This window comes from Strongylocentrotus purpuratus, unplaced genomic scaffold, assembly GCF_000002235.5.
Source record: "Strongylocentrotus purpuratus isolate Spur 01 unplaced genomic scaffold, Spur_5.0 spur5_scaffold_18, whole genome shotgun sequence".
Lineage (NCBI taxonomy): Eukaryota > Metazoa > Echinodermata > Echinoidea > Camarodonta > Strongylocentrotidae > Strongylocentrotus > Strongylocentrotus purpuratus.
The window spans coordinates 854,674-877,909 of record NW_022145603.1 but is presented as its reverse complement, the minus strand read 5'-3'; the positions used below and the strand labels follow the sequence as shown (position 1 = coordinate 877,909).

At 35.4% G+C, this 23,236-nt stretch overlaps 1 long non-coding RNA gene across 1 annotated transcript; it reads left to right on the top strand.

Moving 5' to 3' along the window:
• Positions 1-3,740: 3,740 nt before the first annotated feature.
• On the top strand, positions 3,741-4,787 carry LOC115925291. The gene is made up of 2 exons (XR_004064608.1): positions 3,741-3,791; positions 4,547-4,787. It is a non-coding gene; the product is annotated as an uncharacterized LOC115925291 (long non-coding RNA).
• Positions 4,788-23,236: the final 18,449 nt, after the last annotated feature.

The following is a 23,236-nucleotide window of genomic DNA, read 5'->3' as shown; positions in this document are numbered from 1 at the left end:
TAGATATTTTATACAGCCAACTTCTTGTCTAACGATTTTTAAATTCTCGCTTGTCAATTTACCTGAAGGCATAAGGTGTTTATCTCGAATAGCGAATGAAAACCCAAAGCTAACTAAACCCAAATGCAAGAAAAAACACATATAATGATAAATATCAAAGAAATTGACAGCAGACTTTCATATAAAAAAAAACATCAGAAATAAACTGTATTCATTTTTTATCACTCGAGTTAAGAAGATGGTACCCTTAAACAAGGGATGAGAATGAAGTCAAGACTGTAAATATCATAACGAATAGAATATCATAAATTTTGCTTGTAATAATCATTTCCTTGAGTTTGTTTTTATATTAACACATTTTTATCAACTGCCTAATAGTCAATGTAAATAATTGCGCAATTATGGGGGAATAATATACACAACTTGGTACAAAAGGATTTCAACAATACTTTTTTGAAAAGCCTGCTGATCAGTCATCCTTGGCAGACGAGTTATTGATGTTAGTTTTTCTTTACAATAAAATATGATTCATGTTCACACAGGTTATAACTTTTTGAATTAGAAGCTACCAAAGTTGGAGGCACCTTTTGTTATACGAACTGTATATGAACCCTATATACATGATATTTAAAAAAAATATCAAATTTGATTTTATCTTTACATGGGCCTGATACTATTATTTTGGTAGGTAAATTCAGACTTTTTGAAATGGATGATGGAATAAGAAAAGAAAAAATGAAACAATATAAAGGGCAAGCAGTAGATGGAGAGACAGAGAGAGGAGAGAGAGAGAGAGGGAGAGGGAGAGAGGGGAAGAGGGCGAAAAAGAGATAGCTAGATAGAGGAGAGAACGAGAAAGGGAGAGATGGCCTGAATGAATTATATAGGAATGCAATGAGTAAAGAACATTTACAAATACATGAACAAATGTAATGGGAAAAATCAACAAACGTTAATCAGAAAAAGACTTTTGCATTTTGTTTAAAGAAAACGTAAAAAGAAATAACCTTGCCCTACTCTAACCATCTGGAAAAAGATGGAGAAAAGGTCTGGGAAGTATTTAAAAAAATACTAAGAGCAATACTAAATGTCTGTTCATATATGGCGTAGTAGTCCTCTGCAAAAAAGCTGCTGCGTTTTGTGTTTATGCGTTAATGAATGGAAACTTCGTAACAGTGCGTAATTACAAAGCTCATTTCTGTTATTTCGATAGTAGAAATGAGAAGCGCATTACACTTTAAATCGTCTTAAAACTTCATGGTTCGCATCATGTCTGAACAAGGCCTAGAATGTAAAAGTTTCATCTAATTGTAAAAGCAAAATCAAGTCCAGCTCCAAACTGTTGTACCTCAAAAGTATTCAGTTTCTCTTTTACACGAAACATCTTTAACAACTGACTAATAAAGCTCTTGCATTACTTTATAAAGAGCTATTTTCAACGATTTAAACATTACATATTAGATTTTTCACAGCATTTCCTATATACATCTATACATGAACAAATAATTATTTTGTAATCATAACAATTGGCATTGATTGTGGTTCAACCTGAAATAGGCCTCTTTATTCAGTTATAAAAAGAGAAGGTTAAGTTCTGGGAACGGTGGCAAATAATTTATGAGCTTTTTCTTTCATTTTATGTTATTGTGGAGGAATAGCATGGAAAATGAAGGTCACACAAAGGTTGTCTCGCAAAAGTGTCTCGGGTGAGAACATAATAGATGTAGATTCTGAGCTATGGAATATTCTACTGAATTAAAAAAAAAAGTTATTCAGAATATCTATTGAGCGGAAGCAACACAATAACAGAAATTTGTCATAACCCACTGAATACAATGTACATCAATCAATGTGTGTACAGTTGCTCGATATCAAAACAGCAACCCTGTATAGATACATGGATACAAATGTTTCATGCAACTGAGTTCATTTTACGATACACAGCACTCGAGTGTGTGCATCTGTATAGGAAGACGCGGGCTATTGAAATACAATAAGGTGCATAAACAAACAAAGGTTTTTTTTTTCTATAATGAACGAATAAAAACGTGTTTTAGGCACCACAACTTCTAGATCCCTGTTATTTGACGTAAAAATGATTATTTAAAAGATTGTTTCGTGTCATCATCGCTGACAAATAAATCCAACATTTAATAGGCTTCATTTAGCGCCAACTTAATTTTTGAGACATTGCTATATACCCTATATTGTGATTACATTATTGATTTCAATATTTGTTTCTCTTTAAACATCATATAGAATATTGCTTAAGCATCATAATTTGCAGTTGGGAGTGATGGTCTAAAAAGTCATTTGCGAGAAAGCAAAGCGAGCGATGAACATTTTTAAGATTTGTGAGTTCGCAGTGCGAAAATTTACATCTTATAAAGAGGAAAAACCCAATCCTAATGGGGTTATAAGCACATTCTCATAACGGAAGTCTGAAAAGACTTTTGATAAGTTCCATAATTATAATATCTATAACTACGAGCGAGCGTAGCGAGCGATCTTTGGGAGTAATTGCTGTAGTCGCTTAAACTTAGGGGCGCGTTTAACGATGAGAGGAAAAGGGGACACTTATCGAAAGGGTTAAGGCACTTATTAGAAAATAAAAAGAGTACGTGTCATAGTACAAAGGCCAATTATGAGAGGTGAAAATGGGGCACTTCTTACACCTAAAAAAGAGGCACGCATCAGGGATGAAAAGGGATATTATGAGAATGGGAAATTGGCATTTGTCGATGGAAAAGAGACACCCATCAGATGTTGATAGGGGCATTTATAAGAAGTTCGTTCGTTCGTGTCTCCTTCGATCAAGATTAATGTAATCTTGATCTTCGAAGTAGTTGCTACAACCGGCCGTGTCAGACACGTTGCCCCGGGGTGCGAGATAGGACTCTTGTAGCATGCCCCCATTTAAAACAATTATACAATTACAGTTAACATTACATTTAATTAATAGTATGAAACTATTAAGATTATTCTCATGTTATGGGAAAAAATATTGCATATATATATATTATGAATCAATTGATTTGGTCGATCCAGTTCGATGGCACAAACACGGCACTACTGGACAGAGATCCTAATAATTACAGAGCTTGGTCTTGTTGCTCTGTTCGCCAGCAGTTTAAGGATATGGAATCCCGCGGCACATTACTCACAAGAGTTCTAACAAGCCAAGCTTATACAGAGCCTATAATAAGTAATGTCGTGCATGTATGCATGTATAAGAAGTGAAAAGCGGCATTTATGAAAAGGGGATAGGTTCCTGGCTTAAATATAAATATTATAAATATTTTTGGAATTTTTTTTCTTTTTCAAACGTGCTAAGCTCCACCCCAAAAACCTCCAGATCTCATTCCCCTTGTGACATCATCTGTCAGTCATCAATGAGCTAACTTGAGAAAGTGGCATGTAACTTTGCCACAGTTGACCACTTTTTAAAATACCACAAACAATGTCAGACATGTCAGACTAAACTAATATTCTAGAATAGACAATGGTATGTAATTTTCCCCAGCTTAGCACACGTTCATACGGAAGCCCATTAGTGCCACCTACGAAATAAATTTAAGAGAAATTATCTGGCGGCCGCCAGATAATTATCCGTGTCTTCACGGTTGTTTTATCGCAAAGCATGCCGGGACATAATTCTAGTACATTTTTACCTTCGCCGTGATCAGCTGTCCCGTTGCAAACAACGGGATTCTTATCGAAGCAACATCTTAATCTTGTACATAATCCGCTATTCTGCAGTGATTTTCTTTCACTCCAGTATCGTTTGTACGGTAAGAAACCAAAGGTGGTGTTTATTCATTTTTATGACGAATAAAGCTGATAATACGACGTAATGTGGGCCGGGTCAAGCTTTAGTAAATGTAGGCCTAGACCTCTAGATCTAGTCCCGTATGTTTAAATGTGTGTGCATTTTAAGTAGACTGATTGCCTTGTGTTTTAGGTAGAAGTTAACCAAATTTACAGTAAAATGAGACTAATGTCTCAGGAAATATGAATAGGTCTAGATCCTATAGACTATACATATTTGATATTGGAATAGGATCTACTAGTACTAGAATGGCCGACAGTTGGATAGTATTGGCAATTAGTAAATGTAAAAAAGTAATAGAGGCCATGAAAACGATAGATTTGTCGATCTTGATCTGAATATAATAGTCTATGTATTGATGAGCTCTACTTGAGGATCTACATGACAGGGGCGTATGAAGGAATTTTTCGAGGGGGGGGGGGGGTTAAAATTTGAAAATCGTGCCGAAAATTTCACATCGACTCAGCCAGCCGGTGAATGAGAGGGGGGGGGGGGGGGGTCGGTTAGAGCATCTATTTTTTCCCGAAAATATGAATTTGGCAGACCGATATTTTGTTCAGTTGAGGGTAAGGTCACCTTTTTGGGGTCACCCTTTTGGGGTCACCCTTTAGCACAAAAATATTTCCCCATGATCTAGTGCGATAAGGGTTCTTTTGTTACCGTTATTCTTCAGGTTACAAACTTAAATTTGATTGTCTTTTTCCTTTTATTTATCAGTTGCAGCATCATCAAACACTATATGGCCGATGAATCAGAAGATGACGTAGATGCTACGAGAGAGCTCATTTCACAATGGACAACAGAAGTGATACGTGACTTTCTACAAGGAGGGGACTCAAGCTTGGAGAAGTCATTATTTTATGGGTGTTCTCTGCCCTGACGCTGGGGGTACTGTTCAGCCATTCGAGGTAGAGAGGTAGAGAGGAACTGGACGATGGATGGATGGGGGGGGGGGGGGGGGGGGGGAAGAAAGGCATGTAGAGATGGCCGTCTACTATGTATAGAGAAATTTGTGTGCTACTGGATAAGGACCCTCCATCACTAGAGGGAAGAATAATGAGAGACTACAAAGAGGGGAAGGCATTTATTTATTTTGCCAGTTTCTGGTTAGGGAGACATTTGTTTCATCTCCTGGGAGAAAGCTGTCTGAAATTCAAAATGTATTTGATACTTGAATAAATTTAGTTCATTTTCTAGACTGGTTCATGTCAAACCGTTGATTCTACTTTCTTGTGAGTATACACTGTAGTCAGAGAGAAAGAGAAGTAACACGAGTAAAGAATGAAAATTGAAAAAGAAGCCAATATTTGAACGAGGAGGGGAAAATGGAGATTACGTTGTTGCCCATCAAGTTGGAATAATTGTTCTTACTGTTTGTACATAATGGTCATATATTATAAGAACTGTATTGATCAATCTCAGGAGTCTTATACATGTAGATTGATTAATACAGTTTTGAGATGATCGATGATCGTGATGATGAACGAGAAGGAGAAGAGGAGGAATATATCAAGAGTTGATGAAGAAAAGATTGATAGAGGGGTTATCATTACAGAGAGAGAGAGAAAGAGAGATAGACTAACATGAGGAAGGGAGAGCAAGAACAAGGCTATGACATAGGGGAAGAGATAGAAATCAAAATTATATTTATACAAACATTTACTAAATTAAAATAATAAATTAGAATACAAGGCGAGAGGAAAGAATGCAAACTAAAATTAAGCAAAGACCATCACTATATCGTTCACATTATAATATAAATTAAGAAAAGGTACATGGAAACATGTACATTTGTAAAATTCAATCTCTCATTCTCTTGATCTTCCTCTTCACACCTAATTCTTGCTCTCCCTGTCTATCTCTCCTACCCCTCTCCGTCTCTCTCTCTCTCTTTCTCTCCCCCTCTCTCTCTCCTTATTATCACTCTTTCTCTTTCATTAAGTGTCGACATCTCTCTCAATGCCTCTCTCTGTTTCTATGATGTTTCTCTTGTTAAATATTTTAAACATCAGGTCTGTCTGACCTTCCTCTCTTGAATAAATCATGAATAACTTCAACTCAGTGTCCTACATACAGTAATGATTGCTTAGTAGTCATCTACAACCCTCACTGTGTTGTTTGATTTTATTTATAAAATAAATATAACCATGAGATCAATATCAACAGGTTTAATGCAATGCATATAAGTTGACATCCTATGAAGAAGTAGTACCAATCTCTACCAATCTCTGGCTCGTAACAAAATTTAAAAAATTAAAATATAAAAAACGCTACTTTTAAAGCGCTTACCACCAAAATCTCTAAGCGCTATAACAAACAAAAATAGACTGATAAACAATTACATATTAAACAAAACAAGAAAAGTGTGAATAAACCTACAAATTACAATACATATACCGTACATGTACATCAAAGTGAACAGAGCCTGGCAGCAGAGTTTTGGATTCTCTGGAGTTTTGCAATGAAAAAGATCTGCCCGTATTGACTTAACACAGGGGACTTATGCTAAAAAAAAAAAGGGAAGGGGGGGGGGTGCTGGGAACACGCATGTGCTTACCCTAAATAACACTGAGTTGGGGGGGGGGGGGGTACCACCTTTAATGCAAACGCATTTAAAGGGATCCGGTAACTTTATCTCAGATTCTGAAACAAAATCCTGGATTTAGCTCATGCTGCAATGATAATTTTAGGTCAGTCAAGAACTCAATGACTTTTACAATCCAATCGCCTGTCTGATTATCAAGATATTTACGATTGGAAATCGAAACCAAATTTTGGGTTTGTCAAACGCTTTTCATAACACTACAAGTCTATTGGGGAAAACGAGTATGGTAAAAGGGGTCAATCAAAGATTTTTACTTTTTTGAGGCACTTCTTGATCATTTTGAAGCGCAGTTTTGTTAGGGCTTCAGTATTAATACACCATATCGCAGACACTGGTAGCGCGTAGGGCCATACGTCAATCTCGAATTAGACATTGTTAAACCCGCCCCCCCCCCCCCACTCAGTGTTATTTAGGGTACGCATATGCTTGTTCCCTCTTTTTGAAAGCACCCCCTATCTGAGGACTGCCAACATTTCCGAACCCCCCTTTCGCGGGCTTTTCCTGCCTTGGAGACTCCCCTAAATCATGAAAAATGCTCAATGTACCCCCCTAAATTCGGAATAATTTCTCAGGAGTCCAAAGAGATAAGAGAAATAAAGAAAAAATACCCCCTTTTTAAAGAAATCTCCGGGTGAAAAGTTAATACACCCCTTTTTGTACAATTCTCGGGCCGGACTTTGTCACACGAAAAGTACCCCTTTACCGGACATTTTGGTAACACGCATGGGGTCCATCTGTTCTCGGAGTGGGGGGGGGGGGGGGCCTGGTGTTAAACAATGCCTTTTACAATACCTTTACAACATACACCATTGGCTGTCACATGGTTTGGAAATCACATTACAGATAATAATTCTACAATTGTAAGGTTTCACCTGTCATCATTTGATACCCGAAGGAACGCTTTTTTAGGGGCTAAATCTAATTTTTTTCACAAGGCAAAATTAACTATATGCCTTCCCCTCTTTGAAGTCTCTCATTATCCAGTAGGTACATACACAGTAGGCCAGTTCTGCATTCCTCCCCCCCCATCCTCCCTATCCATCCATTGTCCAGTTCCTCTCAGTCTTAACCTCGGATGGCTAAAAAGCTACCCCCAGCGTCAAGGCAGCCGGCAGAGAACACCCATAAAATAATGACTCCTCGGTTTGCAAGCTTGAGTCTCCTCCTTGTAGAAATTCACGTATCACTTCTGTTGTGCATTGTGAAATGAGCTCTCTCGTAGCATATACGTCATCTTCTGATTCATCGGCCATATAGTGTTTGATGATGCTGCAACTGATAAATAAAAGGAGAAAGACAATCAAATTTAAGTTTGTAACCTGAAGAATAACGGTAACAAAAGAACCCTTATCGCACTAGATCATGGGGAAATATTTTTGTGCTAAAGGGTGACCCCAAAAGGGAGACCCCAAAAAGGTGACCTTACCATCAACTGAACAAAATATCGGTCTGCCAAATTCATATTTTCGGGAAAAAATAGATGCTCTAACCGACCCCCCCCCCTCTCATTCACCGGCTGGCTGAGTCGATGTGAAATTTTCGGCACGATTTTCAAATTTTAACCCCCCCCCCCTCGAAAAATTCCTTCATACGCCCCTGTCATGTAGATCCTCAAGTAGGGTCTAGAGCTCATCAATACATAGACTATTAAATTCAGATCAAGATCGACAAATCTATCGTTTTCATGGCCTCTTTTACTTTTTTACATTTACTAATTGCCATCACTATATCCAACTGTCGGCCATTCTAGTAGATCCTATTCCAATATCAAATATGTATAGTCTATAGGATCTAGACCTATTCATATTTCCTGAGACATAAGTCTCATTTTTACTGTAAATTTGGTTAACTTCTACCTAAAACACAAGGCAATCAATCTACTTAAAATGCACACACATTTAAACATACGGGACTAGATCTAGAGGTCTAGGCCTACATTTACTAAAGCTTGACCCGGCCCACATTACGTCGTATTATCAGCTTTATTTGTCATAAAAATGAATAAACACAAACTTTGGTTTCTTACCGCACAAACGATACTGGAGTGAAAGAAAATCACTGCAGAATAGCGGATTATGTACAAGATTAAGATGTTGCTTCGATAAGAATCCCGTTGTTTGCAACGGGACAGCTGATCACGGCGAAGGTAAAAATGTACTAGAATTATGTCCCGGCATGCTTTGCGATAAAACAACCGTGAAGACACGGATAATTATCTGGCGGCCGCCAGATAATTTCTCTTAAATTTATTTCGTAGGTGGCACTAATGGGCTTCCGTATATAGAAAATGCTGTGACAAATGAAAATATTATTTGTGGCTTTGTATACAAAATTAAAGTAATGATAGTAGCATGTAAGTATTGGTGGGTACTGCAAGGTTCTGGAGTCATCAAAATCATAACAAAATTTGGCCCAGTTTTGGTAAAGTAACAAGCACTGTACACAGAAAGACTAACGTTGATTTCCTTGTCTTTATATGCTCATTACTCAGCCAGTATACATTTTTTTACCAAAATTGTTTGGCAAATGACATTTATTTGTAGTCTTGAACATTCAGTGTAAGTTTCGTTTGATTCTTTGAGAATTCATTTTGTTAAAACCAGAACTCAAGTTTAACTCAGTGGTTACGCACAAGTCCTTTGTTAAACGCATTTGTCATATATTAACACGTTGGAAAACTGCAGCAGCATTTTTGCAGAGAATAAGTGCACCATATATGAAGCTCTGAAAAAGCCTAAAGTGTTGCTTTTAATATTCTTTTCATGCTTTCCTTACCCCGTTCTCCATTGCATTCCTTTCCAGATGGTTAGAATAGTACAAAATTACCCATTTTTCCGTTTTCCATTCCCCCCCCCAAGCAAAGGTCTCTTTCTGATTAACGTATGCTTTTGTGTCATTACATTTGTACATGTCATTGTGAATCTTCATTCATTCCTTTATAGTTCATTCAGTCCATCTCTCTCTCACTCGCCCTTCCCCTCTCTCTCTCTTCCCCTTCCCCTCTCCCCATCTCTCTCCCTTCTCCACCTTTCTCTCTCTTTCCCACTGTCTACACCCTCTCTCCGTCTCGGTTCACTGTCTTCCCCCTCTGTCTCCCTCATACTCTCACCCTCTCCTCCCTCTGTCTCTCCATCTATGATTGCCCTATGTGATATATTTTTTTTCTTCAGTGACATATCACATAATCATACTTACCCCCAAAATTGTATCAGACCCATGTAAAGAACAACAAAATGTGACATTTAAATGTCAGTTTTATAGGGTTCATATATATCTGTAGTTGTTTTTTTTCCGGTAAATTTTATTATTTTGTGCTTGTATTGCTTGTTTGTACATGAAATGATTTTTGCTTAGTAAACTGTTATTCGAAATTCTTTTGAACAAGAAGTTAACCACACTTTTCATTTTTTTCAACACTGTATGTTGTACTATTAAGTTATTTATACTTCAGCAAGGAAATGGTAACCATACATTAAGCAGGAACATTCATTTATGTACCATTTGGTATTAAAAAATGTATTATGCCTGCTGCGAACAGTGTATCTGTTTGGAGCCAGAATAGCATTAACTCATATAGGTTTACACAGAGTTAATGCCCTTCTGGCTCAAAACATCCGGACTATTAGAGGATAGTCCCCAGCTGGTATCATCTCATATTTACATTAAAGAGGTATGGTAGATTCAAATATTGAAACTTTTGCTTACAAAGAAGGGGGTATTCCGCTTCGAAAGACAAATACATTTCATGAAAAAAGGTAACATTTTAAAACATTTTTAGAACTTATTAGCAAAAAATATTTTTCGTGAATGTGTAGCCGTTGATTTGCACCTGCTTTTAAGTAGCCGTATTTTTTCGAAAATGTCCTTGAATATATGCCAGATGGGGGTGGGAGAAATCTTTGTTTGGTCTGCCACCGATCACATTTAAATGCCATCCTGTAATCCGCTTAACAGTGGTAAACATTAATGTACCGGTAAATATAATTGTTTTTAAAAAAGGGGAATTTTGATCTTTAAGCACGTCTCCAACACGCCATGTAAGGCAACGCATGATCAAAGGCTGATGCTTATCTTTTTAAGTGGCTTGCTCTGACAAAATGACCATATATATATATATTTAGAAAAAGAAGAATGTGCTATATGCCTAGTTGTCAGTGATATAAAAAACGGTTGATGCAATTGATTTATCATGCTATGTTTCAATAAGAATAGAAGCAGCTATGATGCAATATTGAAGATAAGATCAAACCGTGGTTAAACACGGGTTTCACACCAGGATCACCATGTGGTCAGAGATATTTAAGTTATGACAATTACATGTATGCTTTGAATTATCAAGTTACATGTATAAATATCACATACCATAATCCCTAGTTATTTGTGGTCATATAGGGACTTTACATAAAGGCGCCGTCCACCGTCATATGAAGCTAGTTTTAATAGAAACAGAAATACTCGAGGCACAGATCAGCTAAAGTTTGAGTAAAAATGAGTTAAAAATAAGGAAGTTATGAAATTCAATTGATTTAACACAAAGTGACTACTCTGTGACGTATCATGCGTGGTCCTCTCCCACTTGCTATGATGCTCTAAAATATTTGTAAATTTCCCTTTTTTCTACAGAAGATATTTGATCATACATGTCCCCTAGATATATCCATTGCTCAAATATTTTAATCAACCCTTTCCTTAAAGCCCCTTTAAAGTAAATTCGGCCCTAAATTTGCCAACAATTAATAACAAAATTTCACTTGAATTGAATCATAATGTCAAATATTGTGTAATTTAAGTCACACTTGTGCAACGATTTCCCCCTAAATGTATTTGAAGAAAAATATTAATAAAAAAGTGTTCTGTTGTACGCAGAAAACCTATCATCAATCTTCGACTTCAAACACATTTGTTTTGAAAAATCATTACAGTAATGTGTCTTAAATTGGTTGGTTGGTTGGTTATTTTACCTGACTGCTAAGAAAGCATAAAAGCTTGTTAGTAAGAAACCAGACGGCCGACGGCTTTAGGTCCTCTTCGAGGGAACTGGTCATGAGGAGTAATGCCTTACCAAAGGGCACTAGCGCATCGCCTTGGTTTCGAACCCGGGTCACCGGATTACGAGACCACTGCTCTACCGACTGAGCTATCGCGCCTCCTGAAATGACGTCCTTTCTTACATTATGATACAATTCATGTAAAATATTACATCAAATTTTAGGGGTCCCCAACACTTGACAGGGGCTTTAATAAACGACTGATAAAATGGAAAATCATGAGACTTTCAGTACAGTGCAAACAGGAGAGGACAAAGAAACATACAGAGTTGCCAATTTCTATTTGGCTGAATACCAGTAACACGTCAGCAATTCATAACTGTTACTATTTTAACTCAAGCTTTGACGTGTCTGTTTCTCTTATTTAACTGCTTTTATTAACCCAATATCAGGGTGGACTTCCATTTAATCTGTCCTTCCGCCCCCATGTGTGCAAATATTATTTGAGTTTAATGTACTATGAAGAGCGTAGTGTTCTTACTACGACTAAATCTATTCGTTAAAATATCTGTCATACCACATAAATTCTCTTTCCATTGGTTGAACAATAACAAAGATGTTTTCACGGCAAACTTAAACAAGGTAAAGAAGTGTACAATGACAAAACTGAATATTGTGAAAATCTAAACGAGGTTTAAAGCAATTAACAAAACCATTGTGTGTCGTAAAAATAATTTAGGAAAAGGAATTTCATCTCATTAACTCACTATAAAGCCTTCCTATAATGTGTGAATAAACAGAATTTGTGTGTGAATCAAGTTTCAAGTTTCAAGTTTAGTTTATTTCCACAATCTGATGAAAATACAAAACAATACAAAATACAAAAATAATACACCATAAATATAACATAACAGATAATGGTGGGATCGACAATAGGCCTACATCCCCGTCTATGGTCAATCCCCTAAGTATATACATGAACATCAAATTTAACAAAAAAACATTAACTAAGTAACTAACAATACAACAACAGCAAGTACAATAACAAAACAAAACGGATGGGTAAAATAAATGGGAGAGGGAGGGAAAGGGCAAATTAATATAAATTTAAAAGATGATTTTTATATGCTCGTTTAAAAACTGGAAGACTTTTGGTACATTTTAAGCTATTCGATATATTATTCCACATGATCGGCCCTGAGTATTTGATAGTACATTTAGATACTATATAAATATATATATATATATGATTAGGAACATACAAATTATTGCTGGTTGTAAGGGTCGGCTTGCATAGTGATGTAGATATACAGTAGGCTTGCGGGTTCACCATGTGAGAGAGAGAGAGAGAGAGAGAGAGGGTTGAGGAGTCCTGAAAAGGACTCTGACTCGGTAATTTTTCTTGGGGATGTGTAATCCTGAAAAGGACTGTTTGTTATCTTTCTTAGCTTATAGTTCTAAAGAGAACTATAGCGCTTGGAGAGGATGAGTGGCTCGACGTTTCGAACAGGTTGACTATCCGTCGTCAGGAGTGGAGAATAGCTGGCGTGCGTGAGCTTAAGTAACCGGGGTGTGGACGTCGGGGAAAAATAGGCGACCGTGTGGGCTTGAGTCATCGGGGGATGGACATGGATGGTCGGCTTGTTCGTCTGACTGTCCATCTTGGCTCCTCAACCCTCTCTCTCTCACACGGTACACCCGCAAGCCTACTGTATACAAATTATTGTTCTGTCTTATATTGTACATATGTTTTTCCTTTATGAAACAATTTTGTAGGAATTTTGGCAAGGTATTATTGATATATTGATACATAAATGTGCAGGTTAAAAATGTGTGAATATCAAAAATAGTTAATAATTTCATTTTTTTAAAATAAAGAATCTGAATGTGAGTAAGGCTTAGACTTCGTAATTATTCTGATTGCACGCTTTTGTAGAATATGAATACGATTTAAAAGATATTGTGCACAATTTTCCATACAATGTTGCAATACATAAGGTGAGGCAAGATCATAGTAAAATATAAATTTCAAAGAATATGTGTTGGTACAATTGCACTTATTCTGACTGCACCAATTGCTCTTGACAATTTACAACATATAACATCGACTTGATATTTCCATGTCAAATGATTATCTAATATTCTCCTAAGAATTAATTTCTATTTACAACTGGAATATCAAAACCAGCAATTTTTACATTCATGCGATTTATATTAATACATTTGTTTTTGGTGTGGAATACCATGCACGATGTTTTATCAGTATTTAGTTTCAATTTGTTAGCTAAAAACCACTGGTTTATATTGCATAATTCCTTATTTAATATTGCACACAAATAACGTATATTATTTCCAGATATAAAAAAATTACTATCATCTGCATAAAAAACTGAATCTAATACCCCCTTCACATACACGGATTTTTCTTACGAGTCCTAACGGATTGCCAACTCGTAGTCATTCGCAAGCATCCGTAAATAGCTCGCTGGTATCCGTAAATAACTCGTCAGAACTCGCAACAACTCGTAGACACTCTTAAGGATCCGTGAAAGGAGAGGCAATTTTTTTGACATGTCAAAAGTCTTCTTACGATTGTCCACGGATTGATTTGTACGTAAATAGCTCGTAAATAGCTCGTAACAATCCGTAACCATCCGTAAACTGCTCGCAAGAATCCGTAAATAACTCGTAACAGATTTTTGTAACGATTCGTTACGGTTAGTTTACGATTTGTTTACAGATTATTTACGGATTTTTGCGAGCAGTTTACGGATGGTAACGTGTGCTTACGTATTGTTTACGATTTTATTCGGGTCATTTTACGATGGCTTTACGGATTGATACGGGTTATTACGGGCATTTTACCTGTAGTCACGAGTACTTTACGAATAGATACGTATACTTTACGTATGCTTACAAACTGTTTACGATTTGGGGAAAGGTATAAAAGCCGCAAATTCGAACACTTCAATTTTAGTTGTTATTTTTTGGCTAAAAATCATAAGGACTCGTAAATACTCGTAACTTACTCGTAACTATTCATAACATCACGTAAACACGTCGTAACTAATACGTTAGTTGCTCGTAGTTATCCGTGACAACTCGTAACAAATCGTGGACTGCTGCCGTAAATACATCGTAATAACTCCTAATAATCCATAACAAACTGCAAGCAGCTCGTAATAACTCTTTAACCGGTCGTTAAATTGGCCAAATCGTAAGGATCCGTAAAAGATCTGTAAATTCGCAAGAAAAATCTGTGTGTGTGAAGGAGGTATAAGATATTGCTGATAAACTGTAAGTCATTTATATACATAATAAAAAGCAAGGGGTCTAAAACAGATCCCTGAGGAACACCTATATTAATATTTTGTATAGGGGATGAATACCCATTAATATGTACCTACTGTTTGCGATTGTGAAGATGGCTCTTAAACCAATCTAAGGCAGTACCTCTAATACCATAATATCTCAATTTGCGTATAAGAATGTCATGGTCTATGCAATCAAACGCTTTTGATAGATCAGAGAAAGTGCCAATAACAAATTGTTTGTTCACAAACGCATTAGCTATTTTATCACAAAAATCAGTTAATGCCATATGAGTTGAATATATCGGTCTAAAACCAAATTGCTTTTTAAATATGATATCATTATGACACAAATATGACAATAAACGTTTTTGAACAAGTTTTTCAGACAGCTTAGAAAATACAGATAAAGTGGAAATGGGCCTATAGTTAGATAAAATGGACTTTTCCTCAATCAGATATATGGGTACAACTTAGGCTAATGTGAGGGAACTGGGAAATATCCCCTTATCTATTGACGAATTAATAATACTACATAAAGGTGTAACTAAATAATAGACTTTTTAAGAACTCCGCATTTGATTCCATCATACCCAGGACTTTTATTTACATGCAGTTCAGACACAATTTTCAATACTTCACTAGGTTGTATAGGTCTGAGAAAAAAAATTAAAACGTTCCTAGGAGACAAAAACTTATAAGTATTTACAGTATAAGGCAATTTATTTACTTTGTCTAATCCAATAGTTTTAAAGTAATACTTTAACAATTACCTTGCAATCATATATATCTTTACCAAGATGATTAATATTAAAATATTGCACTGTTGCTCTTTAATAGTTAATTACTTTCCATGTGCCTCTAATATTATTCTTTACTTTACAAAAACGAGTCGTATAATACTGTTGCTCATAATGACGTATTGCACTAGTAACTTTGTTTCTACATTTGGTATAAGTTAATTTTCTATAGTCAGTTGGATTCTTTACATATTTTCGGTACAAGATATTCTTTTTCCTACACATCTTTTTTAAAAATCATTGTTAAACCATAGTTTTGAATTAGATGTTCTATCTAATTTCTCTTTAAAAGAAAGATATTGATCATATGCACTGGTTATTTTATTCATAAAAATATCAAAATCTACAATAAACATTAGTATGTTCATACACATCATTTCAATCGAGAGACTGTAACAAATTCAATAAATTAGAAACATTATCATCCATTCATAACAAGGTTGTAACATTTGGGCTTTGAATATAAAACATTGTCACAATTATCAATAGTAAAAACGCTGAGATGATCACTGACATCATTTACAAGAATTCCGGTTTTTAAAATATTATCCAGATTGTGTGTAAATATGTTATCAATGAGAGTTGCTGAACTTTGTGTTATTCTAGTTGGGTTTAAAATCAAGGGTGTGCAAGAATAACTTACTAAATAAATATTGAACTTGTTTGGAATTTGTCATCAAAAGATCAATATTAAAATCACAAATAAGGAAGCACTGTTTATTTCCTCGAGTTATTGCACTAAGAGGGTCTTCCAAGGCAATAACATAGTCTGATACACTTTGCCCAGGGGTTCTTTACACTATGGCAACAATTATATTTTATCTTTTAGAAAATATCTCAACACAAATTGTTTCTATACACTGATTAAAAACGTGTAAGTACTTACGGTTTTTATATTTTATATCCTTTTTGAGGCACAACCTACACCACCTCCACCCTTATTTTGCCTACCATTTCCAATAAACCTATAATCAGAAATATGAATTTCTTCATCACATGCTAACCAAGTTTCTGATAATGCAATACAAGAAAATGAGCAAGAAATACTGGCAAGAACACTATAGAAAGTATCAATATTTCTCTTTATACTTCTGCACTTAAAATGTACCATGGATAAAAATCAAAAATAAATCCTTTACGACATCATTATATTCGTTTGGTAGAACATAAGCAGCATTATCAATTGAAGTATGATCTGATGTGTAATTTATATCCTGGATATCTAGTTCTATGCATATTAAACATTCATGTGTAAACGGGGTTGAGATTTGCCTTCGGCAAGTATTACATAGATTTGGGTGAGGAAACATATATACAAATGATAACAACATATAAAAAACAGCTGATAAAACAAACAAATATAAGAACATAAAACTCAGTAGACTATACGTAGAGCATTAATTGTTAATTAACATAACCATTCTTCCAGGATGTATATAATTCATCAATGAATCAGATGAGATCAGGTAAGAAATACATGTTTATGTTCAGAGAGATTTTAAGTCTCTCACCGTGAATCACTTTGGTCACTTTGTTTTTTCCTCTCAACAGTGCTATTATACGACCATCTATGCTCCAAGCTGACATGATCTTCTCGTGATCTCGTGCATGTTTTAGCAGCTCCTGGTTTCTGGCTGTAAGATCTTCCACAGGTATCATCTTTTGCCTTTGAGTTGACGTCTGCTGGTTAGGATCTCCCGTCGCTTTCTATATGATTTGAATTTGATGATGATTCCCCGTGGTATTGACGTACCATCCTGCGTCTTTCGCTTTGCCCCAACCCGATAACGCCTTTCAACGTCCTCCCTTTGTAGATTGACCTTCAGCAAATCACTTGCGATGTTAAAGATGACGTCATCGATATTCTCCCCCTCTCGCTCGGGACAACCAAAGAGCCTCATACAATTCCTTCTTGAGTACTGCTCTTGTGCATCAATTGAATTGCTTAGTTTCTGCATACGATGCTCCTGGAATTTCAACCTTTCTTTCAGACTGGTGAACTCACCAATCTTTTTGTCACTGATTACTTGAAGCTCGAGTAGGTCACTCTTTTGTCTCTCCAATTCCTCTTGTAGTTCGACCAGTCGTTTGCTAACAGATGTTTCAATGGGTGACAGGAATCCTTTGTCATTGACAATATCTTTGAGAATCTCCTGGATAAGTGCTGCATTATTGCAGGTGCGCTCTCCATTGTTAACAATAGAGATCAGTGAACTGTAGACGTGCTTTCAAATGTTCACAAATGAAGATTTAAAATACAGGTTCAATAAACAGTCAATTAGTACACTAAACTATAGTTGATATCCCCTGACACCAGAATGAAGATTTGGGACCACATGTAGGTAATGCAGGAAGCTGTAATGAATGGAGATACCGTCTCGAAAGAATTTTCCGAGGGAAAATTATTCAAGATTAACCTGGCTTAACAAAAAGAAATGTAACCCTCTCCAGCCATCATTTCCATCAACAGCTGTCCATATCAATGCACAGTCCCTCTCTGGCATTCCAAATAGTACGAAATGTTACGCAACGCCATCTGCTTCCCTAAGTTCTCTATTCACTCGTTTGCAAAAATATGCAAGCATCGGGCTTTGAAGCCATGCGTGGCACCGACAAATTAAGTCATGTTCATGGAAGATGTATTTAGCTATAACATATAAAATGCAGAATTCACAACATTATGACCAATGTAACTTTCTATTAGTCATCAAATGCGTTTTCCGTTCTCGGATAGCTCTACTGAAGATATGGCCATTTTAACCAGCGAAATCGACCAAGGAAATCATGAGTTAGAGCGAATGAAAGATTTTCATAATCATGATTTTCTCATCTAATTATTGACATTTTCCGAAAATTTCCGAAATTTGTACATAGCTAGGAAGGTAGTCCAAAGTTTTATCTTCCTAAAGAACTAAATGAAATTGTGTTATATGTTTGCGCATTTATTGATTTAGGGCTAGAAGTTGTCAAGTTAGCACCACTATTCACCCAAAGTACGGGCCGGCAAAGCAAAAGTCGCCGTGCTCGCTGGGCTGGGCTTTGTGTGGAAAGGGAGGACTTAGTGCTACTAGGGAGCTGTAAGGTTTTGGAGGGGGATTAAGGGGATTACGGTAGGGGAAACAAAAGACGCGCGGTGCCACGGATGACTTCAAAGGGGCCTCTTGGACGGGATCTCCATTCATTACAGCTTCCTGGGTAATGTAAGTACTGACAGTAGTCCTGAAATAGAGATTTCAGCAAATATTCAAGAGATATAATCCAATGTATGTTGAAACGTTACCTTAAATCGTTCCTGGAAGAATAAGTACTCCAATGGATCTTACATAACCTTTGAAAAGAGATATCAAGGTAGTAAAAAACAGATGAAATGGGTAAAGTTCATGAAGATCGATGTTCACACTGCTCGCATGTTCGCTCTCTCGTCATACTATGTATTCAGATCACAGCCCCTCTCCCCCTCCAACATGATCGCTTCACTGAAGAACTGTTGAATAGGTGTATAGCATCGGGTACAAAAAAACCTGGATGCCGATAGTTTGGAATAAAAGGGTCTTTTGGATAGAACATGCATTACATCAGATGTTTAAATGGGTCCTTTTAGATTATTTAGAACTGTTTCCATTAAACGGTACATATATATATATGATTCAATGTCAGATAATTAATTCATACTTAACACACGCATTATAAATCTGTTCTCATTTCATATCCGCCATTTCTCAGTAAAATTTGAGACGATGGACCAACGTTCAGCCAACGTTATCCCAACGTGGAATAGCCAACCCAAAGCCACCATTTATCAGTAAAAACTAAGGCGATCTGGACCAACGTTCAGCCCAGGTAGAAATACCAATAGGATCCAATAGTCTTTCGGACCATCATAAACCATTAGAGCTATTGGTGTCCATTGGTTTCAATAGGGAAAGTGAAATATTGGATGGACAAACAGAAAGCGTCGATTGGACCAACATCCACCCACGTCTTCTATTTGGTTTCTGTTGGTCCATCAGATATTTTCTTCTACGATGGGTTTCTGTTGGTTCATTAGATATTTCCTATAGGTTCCTGTTGGTCCATTAGAGATCTTTCTATGGGTTTATAGTGGTCCCATATTCTGAATTCCCTGAAACCAATAGGCCTATTGTTTTTTAATTGTCCAATAGTCCATTGGCTTCTATTGGTAAATCAATCATGACAAATTAAAAAATCGATTTTTAGCAACTGTCCATCAAAAAGGTATATTCTAATCTCAATTGCAATAACTCCATCACAAAGATCACTTGAAGTGAGTTTAAGAATATCCTTTATTTAACTAAAGGCTTGTACTATTCTATATAATAAACATACATGTTGTTTTTAGGTTAGTAATCATTATAATCAATATATCTATTGCTAAAACGTAAATGTGATTGAAACATGATCAGACAAATAATCTATTGGTCATTAGTTGCCGAAAGAAAATGAAAAATCACAAAATTGATGTACATTGTCATACGTTGCTGAACAAATTATGATAAATGTATTTTTTTGTTACAACGTGTAAAGTAATTATGAATATACATGAGATAGATTTAGGTGTTGGTTTCTATTGGACCTATTGGTTTATATTGGTTTCTATGTTTCTTAATCTTATTGGTCATATTGGTTTCTATTGGTCCCATTGGGTTCTATTGGTCTCATTGGTTTTCTATTGGTCCTATTGGTCCTATCGGTCCTATTGGTTTCTATTGGTTTCTGATGGTTTGAATGGTCTCTACAGTGTGAGTCAAACAAATTTACACCTAGAAAATGGCTAATTATTAAAAAAAAAAATCATCGATGAACAGTAAATGATTATACATCTTATGAAAAAGTGCTTTATCCCAAATCATTTGGAATCATTTTTGTGAGGTATGTGTTCCCGTTTGGATGAACAGAGGGCATTGTTTGCAAGAGTGTCCTCTTACCCCCCCCCCCCCGCTTTTTCAGCGACTGGCTGAGTCGTTGCGAAATTTTCGGCCCGATTTCAAAATGTTAAAACCCCCCTTGAAAATATCCTGCGTACGCCACTGCTCGTAGTTATCTTGTAACTATTCGTAACAACCTGTAAACAGGTCGTAAATAACACGTTAGTTGCTCGTAGTTGACCGTGGCAACTCGTACCGAATCATGGATATTTGTCGTAAATACATCGTATTAACTCGTAATAATCCGTAATAACCTGTAAATAAGCTCGTAATAACTTGTAACAACTCTCTTTTTTTTTCTCTTTACCTCTTCAGAGGGACTTTATTGTTTCAAAATACATATATATTATTTACAAAACAAGTAAAATGAAACATGAATTATATACAAGATCAACATAATATCTTAAAATGATCATTTTAACATTTCTAATACTTTCTTAACTTCCTCAATATCGAAGTATTTTATATTTTCTTTGTATTTCAAATAACATTTTAATGATGAAATAAAATTATTTATTAACCTCTTTGGATTGGTTGGTACTTCTCCAAAGTTCCGCTTTACGTAGTCTTTGTATATAACTAGTTGAGCATAATTTATCCAAAAATTAAGTAAAGTATATTTTCTGTTATCTATTTTATATCCAATCAATAACATTTTCATATCAATTTCAATTTCTATTTTAAAAATGAAATATATAATTCTTGAGATAATTTTCCAGAAAACTCTTAATTTCTTGCAACGAAATATAAAATGTTCAATAGTTTCTTTTTCACGACAAATTTCACATTCGTTAGACTGTACGATTTTCCATATAAAGAGATTGTCTTTAGATGGCAATATTCTATGAATTAATTTAAAATTATATTGTTTGATCTTATTGTCTCTTATGTTATTAAATTTGAACTGAAATACATCTTTCCAAACAAATGTTTCTGGTAGGCCTAAAATATTTTGCCAAAAATAGAAACCAATTTTTTCTTTTTTCCTTTCTAGCATTAAATTATAATAACTTTTCGCCATAGTAAATTCAACGTTTATAACATCTAAAGTTGTCTCAATGTACATTGTTTCATTGAGACTTGGAGCTTTGTTTAAACGTAAATTTTGTGACCAATATTTTGGGAATGCTTTTTTTAATTTTGACATTTTAAATAAAAACAACAGATTCTTTACATCAAAATGGTTATTGAATAGAGAGTTATCTATCCATGTACCTTGATTTATAACATGTTTGATTAGACAAATTCCTTTTTTTATCCACGACGGGAAATACAGAGGTTTATTATCAATTACAATATTACTATTATTCCACAGTATTTCATTAGGAATATCTTTTACTTCAAATTTATTTACATATCGAATTTCTGACCATGTGCAAAGCAAATCCATATAAAACATTGGTAAATTTATTTTTTTACATATCATTTTCATGTGTTTAATATGACAATTATATTGTAAACATAACGGCATCCCGCCAACTCTTTCAGTCCAAAATGAAAATAATGTCTTCCACATCGCATCATCTGCATTAAAAAAATTATATATCCAAGATAATCTAAGTGAATTAGCTTCCAAAATCAAATCAACCATACCAAGCCCCCCTTCTCTTTCTGACTTGATACAAACATTCCGTTTTACTTTTTCACGTTTAGAATTCCATATAAATGTATATATAGTCCTATGTAAAGCCTTGCATATATGAATAGGCATTGAGACAGCTGTGCCTAAATAGACGAGCTGAGGAATTATCAAACATTTTATAATTATTATTTTTCCATAACAGGTCAGTCGTCTCATTTTCCACGTCTTAAGAATATTATTAATTTTTTCAACTTTCCCCTCCCAATTCATACTGCTAACATATTTATCATTTTTACCAACGTAAACACCTAAATGTTTAAATGGTTCTTCTGTAAATTCAATATCATATTTTGTCGTATCTAATTCTTTCATTTTCATTACTTTTGTTTTATTCCAATTAATCTTTGGGCCTGCAAAATATTCAAAATCGTCTAACTCTTTCATAACATTATCTACTGATTCCATTGAATTAACAAATAATGTGGTATCATCTGCGAATTGTGTTATCTTTACTTCACTAACCCTCTGAACTTCTATATCTTTGGTTGTAATATTTATCCCTCTTATTGTATTGTTTTCTCGAATTTTATTTGCTAATATTTCTGCCACTAATATAAATAAGGAAGCAGATACTGGGCAGCCTTGGCGAACGCCCTTTTGAATATAAAAAGTTTCAGATAGCCACCCATGCTGTGACACCCTACCATGGGCATTTGTGTATAAAGTTTTAATCCATCCTATAAAGGAAACTTTGAAATTCATACGTTTCAATGTCTCAAAAAGAAATGAGTGATTTACATTATCAAATGCCTTTTTGAAATAAAAATAAAATGACACCGTCAATATTTGTTAATTTACAATAATCAATAACATCTTGTACAAGTCTTATGTTTTCACTTGCCATTCTACCCTTCACGAAACCTCTCTGATCGGCCGAAATTATACTTGGCATATTTGGTTGTAGCCGTATTGACAAAACACGTGCTGCAATTTTATAGTCTATATTAAGGAGAGAAATCGGTCGCCAATTATCAAGAGAACCCTTGTTGCCCTTTTTATACAAAAGATTAAGAATAGATTGACCTTGTGTGAACGAGAGCTCTTGCCTCTCATACCCTTCATTTAAACTATTTATGACCATGTCCTTTATCTGTTCCCAAAAACATTTATAGAAT